General features: G+C 42.3%; 1 pseudogene; it reads right to left on the bottom strand.

Annotated features, from left to right (window-relative positions):
• The window catches only part of LOC112076889 (villin-1-like), a 41,364-nt pseudogene that overhangs the window by 9,592 nt on the left and 21,281 nt on the right, over positions 1–10,491 (bottom strand).

The raw sequence follows: 10,491 nt of genomic DNA, 5'->3' as shown, positions 1-10,491 counted from the left end.
CAACTGTGGGCAAAATACCCCCACCTCCTTCCCAGCGTAAACTATAGTCATGATCCTGACCCCTCACCTCCTCCCATGGTAACTATAGTCATGATCCCTGACCCTCACCTCCTCCCAGGTAACTATAGTCATATCCCTGACCCCTCACCTACCTCCCATATACTATAGTCATGATCCCTGACCCCTCATCTCCTCTCAGGTAACTATAGTCATATCCCTGACCCCTCACGCTCCTCCAGGTAACTATACTCCAGCCCTGAACCCCGTCACCTCCCTCCCAGGTTAACTATAGTCATGATCCCATGACCCTCACCTCCTCCCAGGTACTATTAGTCACAGCGCCTGACCCCTCACCTCCTCCAGCAGGTAAACTATAGTCATGATCCCTTGACCCCTCACCTCCTCCCACGTAACTATAGTCAGCCCTGACGCTCACTCCTCAGGTAACTAGTCACCTCCTACCCCTCCCTCCTCCAGGTAACTATAGTCATGATCCCTGACCCCTCACCTCCTCCAGTAATATAGTCATGATCCCTGACCCTCACCTCCTCCCAGTAACTATTAGTCATGACCCCTGACCCTCACCTGCCTCCCAGGTAACTTATAGTCATTGATCCCTGCTACCTCCGCTATACGATCCTACCCTCCCTCCCAGGTAACTATATCATATCCCTGAACATTCCTCACACGTCCAACCTCAAGTCCTCCCAGGTAACTATAGTCATGATCCCTGACCCTCACCCCTCCCAGGTAACTATAGTCCAATGCCCGCTGACCCCTCACCTCCTCCCAGTAACTATAAGTCATGATCCCTGACCCCTCACCTCCTCCCAGGTAACTATAGTCATGATCCCTGACCCCCTCACCTCCTCCCAGGTAACTATATCATGATCCCTGACCCTCACCTCCTCCCAAGTAACTATAGTCATATCCCTGACCCCTCACCTCCTCCCAGGTAACTATAGTCATGATCCCTGACCCCTCACCTCCTCCCAGGTAACTATAGTCATGCATCCCTGACCCTCACCTCCTCCCAGGAACTATAGTCATGATCCCTGACCCCTCACCTCCTCCCAGGTAACTATAGTCACATGCCCTGACCCCTCACCTCCTCCCAGGTAACTATATCAAACCCTGACCCCTCACCTCCTCCCAGGTAACCTATATGTCATCATGATCCCTGACCCTCACCTCCCCCAGGTAACTATAGTCATGATCCCTGACCCCTCACCTCCTCCCAGGTAACTATAGTCAATCCCTGACCCTCACCCCTCCCAGGTAACTATAGTCATGATCCCTGACCCCTCACCTCCTCCCAGGTAACTATAGTCATGATCCCTGACCCCTCACCTCCTCCCAGGTAACTATAGTCATGATCCCTGACCCCTCACCTCCTCCCAGGTAAACTATAGTCACATGCCCTGACCCCTCACCTCCTCCCAGGTAACTATAGTCATGATCCCTGACCCCTCACCTCCTCCCAGATAACTATAGTCATGATCCCTGACCCCTCACCTCCTCCCAAGGTAACATATTATCATCCCTGACCCCTCACCCCTCCCAGGTAACTATAGTCATGATCCCTGACCCCTCACCTCCTCCCAGGTAACTATATGTCATGATCCCTTGACCCCTCACCTCCTCCCAGGTAACTATAGTCATGATCCCTGACCCCTCACCTCCTCCCAGGTAACTATAGTCAGCATCCCCTGACCCCTCACCTCCTCCCAGGTAACTATTACAGCCCCTGACCCCTCACCTCCTCCCAGGTAACTATAGTCACAGCCCCTGACCCCTCACCTCCTCCCAGGTAACTATAGTCATGATCCCTGACCCCTCACCTCCTCCCAGGTAACTATAGTCATGATCCCCTGACCCCTCACCCTCCTTCCCAGGTAACTATAGTCAGATCCCTGACCCCTCACCCCTCCCAGGTAACTATAGTCATGATCCCTGACCCCTCACCTCCTCCCAGGTAACTATAGTCATGATCCCTGACCCCTCACCTCCTCCCAGGTAACTATAGTCATGCATCCCTGACCCCTCACCTCCTCCCAGGTAACTATAGTCATGATCCCTGACCCCTCACCTCCTCCCAGGTAACTATAGTCATTGATCCCTGACCCCTCACCTCCTCCCAGGTAACTATAGTCACAGACCCTGACCCCTCACCTCCTCCCAGGTAACTATAGTCAGATCCCTGACCCCTCACCTCCTCCCAGGTAACTATAGTCATGATCCCTGACCCTCACCTCCTCCCAGGTAACTATAGTCATGATCCCTGACCCCTCACCTCCTCCCAGGTAACTATAGTCATGACCCCTGACCCCTCACCTCCTCCCAGTAACTATTAGTCACAGCCCCTGACCCCTCACCTCCTCCCAGGTAACTATAGTCATGATCCCTGACCCCTCACCTCCTCCAGGTAACTATAGTCATGATCCCTGACCCCTTCACCTCCTCCCAGGTAACTATAGTCAGATCCCTGACCCCTCACCTCCTCCCAGGTAACTATAGTCATGATCCCTGACCCCTCACCTCCTCCCAGGTAACTATAGTCATGATCCCCTGACCCCCACCTCCTCCCAGGTAACTATAGTCAATCAGCCCTGACCCCTCATCTCCTCTCAGGTAACTATAGTCATGATCCCTGACCCCTCACCTCCTCCCAGGTAACTATAGTCATGATCCCTGACCCCTCACCTCTCCCAGGTAACTATAGTCATGATCCCTGACCCCTCACCTCCTCCCAGGTAAACTAAGTCACAGCCCCTGACCCCTCACCTCCTCCCAGGTAACTATATCATGATCCCTGACCCCTCACCTCCTCCCAGGTAACTATAGTCACATCCCCTGACCCCTCACCTCCTCCCAGGTAACTATAGTCACAGCCCCTGACCCCTCACCTCCTCCCAGGTGTCCAGCAGCATGACATCATCCTGGTCGAGGTCCCTCCTGAGCCAAGTCCTCCACCTCTGTCATCCTGAACCGACCAGTCTGATTGGGAGCATTCAAACAACCGAGGGCTGTGGGGAGACTCCTCTTTTTGCAGTCTGACAGACAGAATGTGATGTCAAATAGTCACATACAGCATTTTGATGTCACAGAGTCAAATGACATGTTCAGAACATTACTGGACCAATAGCAGGATTACACCTAAAGATATTGCAATAGGACCTGAACATGAAAACTCTAGACCCTAGATCTATGTCATCCAGTCTAGTATCATCCTAGTTCTAGTTCATCCTAGTTCTAGTATCATTCTAGTTCTATGTATCATTCTTAGTTCTCGTAGTTCTAGTTTAATCCTAGATAGTATATCCTAGTATCATCCTAGTTCTAGTGTCATCCTAGTTCTAGTCATCCTATCTAGTATCCTAGTTCGTCATCATCTAGTATTCTAGTCAGACTGTCATTCTCTAGCTATGTATCCTGTTAGTTAATTCTAGTTCATCCTATTTTTGTTTAGCATCCTCAGTTCTAGTGTCATCTAGTTCTAGTTCATCCTAGATATTCGTCTCCTATATCCCTAGTTCTAGTATCATCCTAGTTCCAGAATCATCCTAGTCTAGTGTCATCCTAGATCTAGTGTCATCCTAGTTCCAGTATCATCCTATTCTAGTATCATCTAGTTCAAGCATCATCCAGTTCTAGTTCATCCTAGTTCTAGTGTCATCCTATTATAGCGTCATCCTAGTAACCTATTCTAGTATACCCTAGTTCTAGTTACTATTTTCGGTATCATCCTAGTTCTAGTATTCATCCTAGTTCTAGTTATCATTAGTTCATTCTCCTAGTTCAGTCATCCGTTTCGTTCTGTCTAGTATATCTCGTTCGTAGTGTCATTCCTAGTTCTAGTTATTCATCCTTAGTTCGCATCATCTATCTAGTTCATCCTAGTTCTAGTTCATCCTATCTAGTATCATCCTAGCTTCTATTGTCATCCTTCGTTCCTAGTGATCATCCTAGTTCAGCATCTCTAGTTCGAGTATCATCCTATTCTAGTTCTCCTAGTTAATCAGCAGTCACCTAGGATCACTATCTAGATTCCTACAGTATCATCTAGTTCTAGATCATCCTATGTTCTAGTATCACCCTAGATCCTAGATATTCATCCTAGTTCTAGTATCATCCTAGTTCTAGTGTCATCCTAGTTCTATGTATCATCCTAGTTCTGTATCATTCACATCAGTTCTAGTGTCATCCTATTGTCTAGCTGTCATCCTATTTTCTAGTCTGTCATTTCCTAGTTCTAGTGTGCATCTCTCATGTTCTAGTAGTCATCCTAGTTCTAGTATCATCCTAGTTCTAGCATAGTATCATCCTAGTCTATGATAGTCATCCTAGTTCTAGTATCATCCCTAGTTCTAGTATCATCCTATTCAATCATCCTAGTTCGTAGTATCATCCATTCTATGTCTCTAGTTCTAGGTCATCCTAGTTCTAGTGATCATCCATTTAGTATCCATTCTAAGTCATCAGTTTAGTATCATCTATCTAGTATCATCCTATTTTAGTGTCATCCTAGTTCTAGTGTATCCTTCTAGTATCATCCTAGTTATTATGTATCATTCTAGTCATAAGTATCTAGTTCTAGTATCATCCTATTATAGTCATCCTAGTATCATCCTATGTTTAGTATATCCTAGTTTAGTATCATCCTAGTTCTAGTATTCATCCTAGTTTAGTATCATCCTGATCTCCTAGTTATAGTGTCATCTAGTTCTAGTATCATCCTAGTTCTAGTATCATCCTAGTTCTAGTATCATCCTAGTTCAGTATCATCCTAGTTCTAGTATCATCCTAGTCTAGTATCATCCTAGTTAGTTTCATCCTAATTCTATAGTCTATCCTAGTCCTCAGTCTAGTATCATCCTAGTTCTAGTATCATGCTATCTAAGTATTCATGGAGTCTAGTCACCTATTCTAGTATCATCCCTAGGTCATCAGCCTTTCTAGTTAACATCCTAGTTCTAGTATCATTCCTAGTCAGTATCATCCTAGTTCTAGTAGTGTCATCCTATATTCACCCAGTATCATCCTAGTCTAGCTATCATTGACACATATTCATAAACACGAAATAGAAAATCATCCCACTTTCCAGTTAATCTAAAAGGCTAAGCTCAGTATCCTCCAGTAAAGCTTCTCTAGTTCAATTCTTGAAATACTCCTAATTCTAAGAAAGTTCATCCTCTAAGTACCCACACAGTATTCAATTTCCCCATAATAACTAATAATCCATAACCACCTATAATGTTCCTCCAAGCAGAGTAGATCATTCCTGTAAGTTCCATAAGTTATTCATCCCTAGTAGTACTAAAGTTTCATATTCACATAATCTCTACGTTTGTATTCACTCCTAGTCTAGTTCATATAAACCCTAAAGTGCTTCTCAGTTTACCATCCTAGTTCCCCAAGTCATGTTACAAAGAACTTAGTCCATCAACAATAGTAATACATAAAGTCATCACATCCCTATTCAGTTTATCATCCTCAGTTCAGTTTTCATCCTAAGTTCTAGTTGTCATCCTAGATCTATAAACAAAGTGTCATCCCTAGTTTCACAATCATGTTAGAGTGACTAACACTTAATTCTCTAAGCAATCCTAATTCTAGTGTATCTCATCCTAAATCTACACTAGCATTTTCATTCTCTATTTCTATAAACAAGCTCGTATCATCCTATTCCAGCTTCTAACATCATACTAGTTTCAAAGACAATTCATCCTAGTCTGTAGTTCGATACATGCTACTTAATTCACATATCAATATTGTTCTAGTGTCATCCTACTTCTGAGTAAAAATTATTATTACTTACTTTTTTTATTCACTCTGTTACATTATAAAACCAGGTAGCTAGGTTTAAAGAACAAGTTCATCATTATGCAAGACGCGTCACCTGGCCAAGATAAACAAAGCAGTCCGACACAGACAATCAACACATGTAAAGATAAACAATAACAACAAGTCAAATATACACATAGGAAAAAAGAGAGAAAATAAAAAGAAAGTGCGTAAATTACCCAAATGTGATGAACCAAAAAGCATGAGACAGGAAGAACAGATAAAAATAGGCTCCAATAAGAGACACTTTTCCAAAAAACGCAAGAGACTATAATACCAAATTTATATCAGTCATGTTGAAATACATTAAGAACCAATACTATGCGACTTAGTTCCGATAAACTAAAAAGCTCAGTTCAGTTATTACATATGCTATCATATTCGCGTGAAGTTCTAGTATACTCCTAGTTTTCTGAGATATCATAACCTAAAGTTCCTAATTTGATCTAGACATCATCCATATAGATTCAACAACTATTTCATTTGCTAGCCTTCTTGCATCATTATCTAGATTCACATAGAAACCATCCTAGTTCATTAATGTCTACGTCCCTATTGCCTATTTCTAGGTTATCGTCCTCACCAATAAGTTGTACAATCTTCAGTTCTAGCATACATCCCTTATTTCTTGTGTGTCTTCGCATAGTTCTGTCATATCATCCTTTTCTAGTGTCATCCCATAGTTCTAGTATCATCTATTTCTAGTATCATCCTATAATCAGTATCTATCCTAAATTCCTAAGATGCATTCCTATCTTCTAAGTATCTATCCTATATTCAACTATTTCATCCTAGCCTTCTAGCTATCATCCTAGTTCTATAATCATTCCAAGTTCATACGTATCAATCCATAGCTTTGTCTAGCTATCATCTATATTCTAAGTTCTAGTGTCCATCCCTATTCTATGAGAGTGCGATCCTAGTATCATCCTAGTTCTTAGTGTCATCCTATTGTATTTATAATCTCTGAGTATATAGTATAGTCCAGTTAACTAGATATCATCCATATATTCTCGTTGATGTACCTATTCTAAGATATCATCCTAGTAATCATAACACAGTATCTATCCTATCTCGTATCACATCCAGTTCAGTATCAGAACCTAACAATTTCAGTATAGTGCATCCCCTAGTCCTACATGTCATCCTACTGATACTATGTCTATCATCCTAGTTCTAGTATTCATACCCTAGTTCTTGAGGTTATCATCCGTATAAATATCTTACAGAAGTATCATCCTAGTATCTCCCCGTAGTCATTAAAATGTCACCTCATGTTCTTATGTATCATAACCTTAAAGTACTCATCCGAGTTCATAGAGTGTCATCCTAGTTATAGGTATAATCCTACGTCTTAGTCATCAATTCCATAAGAATATCTCAGTGTCATATCCTTAGTTTCATCCTGGTATCATCCTGGTTATCATCGTAGTATATAAATGTCATGGTAGTTACTTAGATATCATACACTAATTTCAAAAATCAAATGTTGTATTGTCACATTGCGCCCGAAGCAGCACGTACAGCTGAAATTTCAGACTTCCAAAGCCCATATAACACTATTCCTAACAATTGCTTCTAAGCAGTTCTGAAGAAAAACGTAGTGAAGTAAAAAAAATAGATAAAGTAAAAAAAAATAAACAGAAAATTACATAGCTCAATAAATAATTGTGAAACATAGCCCAACCAGTTAAAATAACCCAATAGCCCGAATAGGATGCTTACATGAAAAAAGGAACTGAAAAACCACTTTCCATTAACGGATACAGACTATAGTCACATGTGACTAGTGCAGGGTCGAGCCGGTGAGGTCCATCGGTAATGAACAGAGGTAATACGATAACATTGACTAAGATATAGAACAGTATAACAGTGACCTTTATTCACAGTATCATCACATAGAGATACTCCAACCCCATCATGTATCATGTATTACCCGTGATTCAATCAGATACTGTAACAGAATAATGACACTATTTCTATAACGATTCAGCAGACAATGGACCATGAGCTCAAGCATGTTGCCTTCCGTGTGGTGTACCCTCTATGTCAGGCAGGAGCGGATAAGGAGGCACGCTCCCTCTCCAGACCCACCCGAACTTCAGCAGAGTAAACAAGTCGCTCCCTCCTAAAAATAACAAATCAACTCTGTTATCCTGCGCTTGTATTCTAGAACATACTAAAGCCAACATCGCATTCATACAGACCATCCTATCTCATCCATCCATCGCCACTTTTCGATCAATAACCAACCGAAAGAAGCATCAACACATAGAAATCAATGTACACACTTGACACACACAACAAGATACAATAGAAAACATCAATCCCATCCCTCTACGCTCTTTCATAGTGATTATGCCAGAGAAGCTCCGTCGTTTGAGAGGATATATTGGACAACGAACGTAAATGTTGTGTCAGCGACGCCCGATACAAAAGTCTCAGACGACTTGGAAAACAGTGTCCAATTATATCCTGAACACAAACGCCAAAGGCATCAAGGGCATTTTCGTTCTGATAAAACAACGAGCATCTTTTCATACATAACAAGCCTCTAAATCCATGTTGCTGAGAACCAAACATATTGCAAAAACATGTTTAGCAGATATTTTTATAAAAAACATATATTTGAATGGAATTAATTACACACTTTCCACTTACTCCTTACCCTATATAAAAAGCTCCCGATAACAAATCGTCTAGGGTAGCCCCCAACCACAAGCTGGCATACACTAGTTTTTCGTGTTTTTGCTACCGGAATTAGTTTACAAAAGACGAACCCAGAATATCGTTCAGTCTTTTTGTTCTGTAATCTATGAGTCATGAATCACCGATCCCATTTCTCCAGTTAAACGGCCAAAATGTCTCCATGACACAATTCTACTGCTATGGCAACGTTCTTTATCGCCTTGACTTGCTACGCGTACCAACTATGGGCTAACTTACAGTTCTAGCGTCTCAAAAAGATGCACAACCAGAAAACAGCAAAGTTGGCCGCGCACTTTGAACTATGTTTCCAGGCGTGTTTGGTGCCAAGGACATTATTTTGGTTTGGACACATTGCCCATAAACAGTGCCTGCTCTTAATAAAGCGTCTGAGTGCGTGACCTTTGACGAAAAATCGTGCTCATCTCGTCCAGGACCACTGTTGTCAGAGGAGCTAGCCAACAACAACCAGGCCAAACACGGATCGTTTTAAACTGAAGTTGGGAAGACGGAAAACTTAGAGCCCTTCATTTTGTTTTTCCTTTTTCCGATTGCCATTTCCTTGACGTGCTGAGAGAAACTCTTGCCTGCGCTGAGTTTTGGCTCGAGGCCCCCAAACACTTCCTGCACACTGTTCGATGACTATGGACACAAGCTGGGAGTATCGTACGTTGAATAAATGAATACCTGTTGCAGCAAAAATGGATCTGACTTATTCAAGATCTCCCGTCACGCCTCACCTTGAGTAGATCTTGTACAACTCCTAGATATGACATGTTAATCCCAACCCCTCCCAGACAATGTTTTTGCTAATTCTATATCCAACATGGATGTAATTTAGTAACTATAGTCATGATCCCTGACCCCTCACCTCCTCCCAGGTAACTATAGTCATGATCCCTGACCCCTCACCTCCTCCCAGGTAACTATAGTCACAGCCCCTGACCCCTCACCTCCTCCCAGGTGTCCAGCAGCATGACATCATCCTGGTCGAGGTCCTCCTGAGCCAAGTCCTCCACCTCTGTCATCCTGAACCGACCAGTCTGATTGGAGCATTCAAACAACCGAGGGCTGTGGGGAGACTCCTCTTTTTGCAGTCTGACAGACAGAATGTGATGTCAAATAGTCACATGACAGCATTTGATGTCACAGAGTCAAATGACATGTTCAGAACGATTGACTGACCAATAGCAGGATTAAACCTAAAGATATTGCAATAGGGACCTGAACATGAAAACTCTAGACCCTAGATCTAGTGTCATCCTAGTTCTAGTATCATCCTAGTTCTAGTGTCATCCTAGTTCTAGTATCATTCTAGTTCTAGTGTAATCCTAGTTCTAGTATCATTCTAGTTCTAGTATAATCCTAGTTATAGTATCATCCTAGTATCATCCTAGTTCTAGTGTCATCCTAGTTCTAGTTTCATCCTAGATCTAGTGTCATCCTAGTTCCAGTATCATCCTAGTTCTAGTATCATCCTAGTTCCAGAATCATCCTAGTTCTAGTGTCATCCTAGATCTAGTGTCATCCTAGTTCCAGTATCATCCTAGTTCTAGTATCATCCTAGTTCAAGCATCATCCTAGTTCTAGTGTCATCCTAGTTCTAGTGTCATCCTAGTTATAGCGTCATCCTAGTATCACCCTAGTTCTAGTATCATCCTAGTTCTAGTATCATCCTAGTTCTAGTATCATCCTAGTTCTAGTATCATCCTAGTTCTAGTATCATCCTATATATATATCCCTAGTTTAAGTAATCATCCTAGTTCATGTACATCCTAGTTTAGTATAATCCTAGTTTAGTATCATCCTAGTTCTGTATCAATCCTAGTTCTAGTGTCATCCTATTTGTGTCATCTGTATAAATCCTAGTATTAGTATAATCCTACGTTCTAGTGTCATCCTAGTTCTAGTCATCCCTGGTATCATCCTCGTGTATCATCG

This window comes from Salvelinus sp. IW2-2015, unplaced genomic scaffold, assembly GCF_002910315.2.
Source record: "Salvelinus sp. IW2-2015 unplaced genomic scaffold, ASM291031v2 Un_scaffold4108, whole genome shotgun sequence".
Classification (NCBI taxonomy): domain Eukaryota; kingdom Metazoa; phylum Chordata; class Actinopteri; order Salmoniformes; family Salmonidae; genus Salvelinus; species Salvelinus sp. IW2-2015.
The sequence above is the reverse complement of the archived record's forward strand: the minus strand, read 5'-3'. Positions and strand labels throughout refer to the sequence as shown.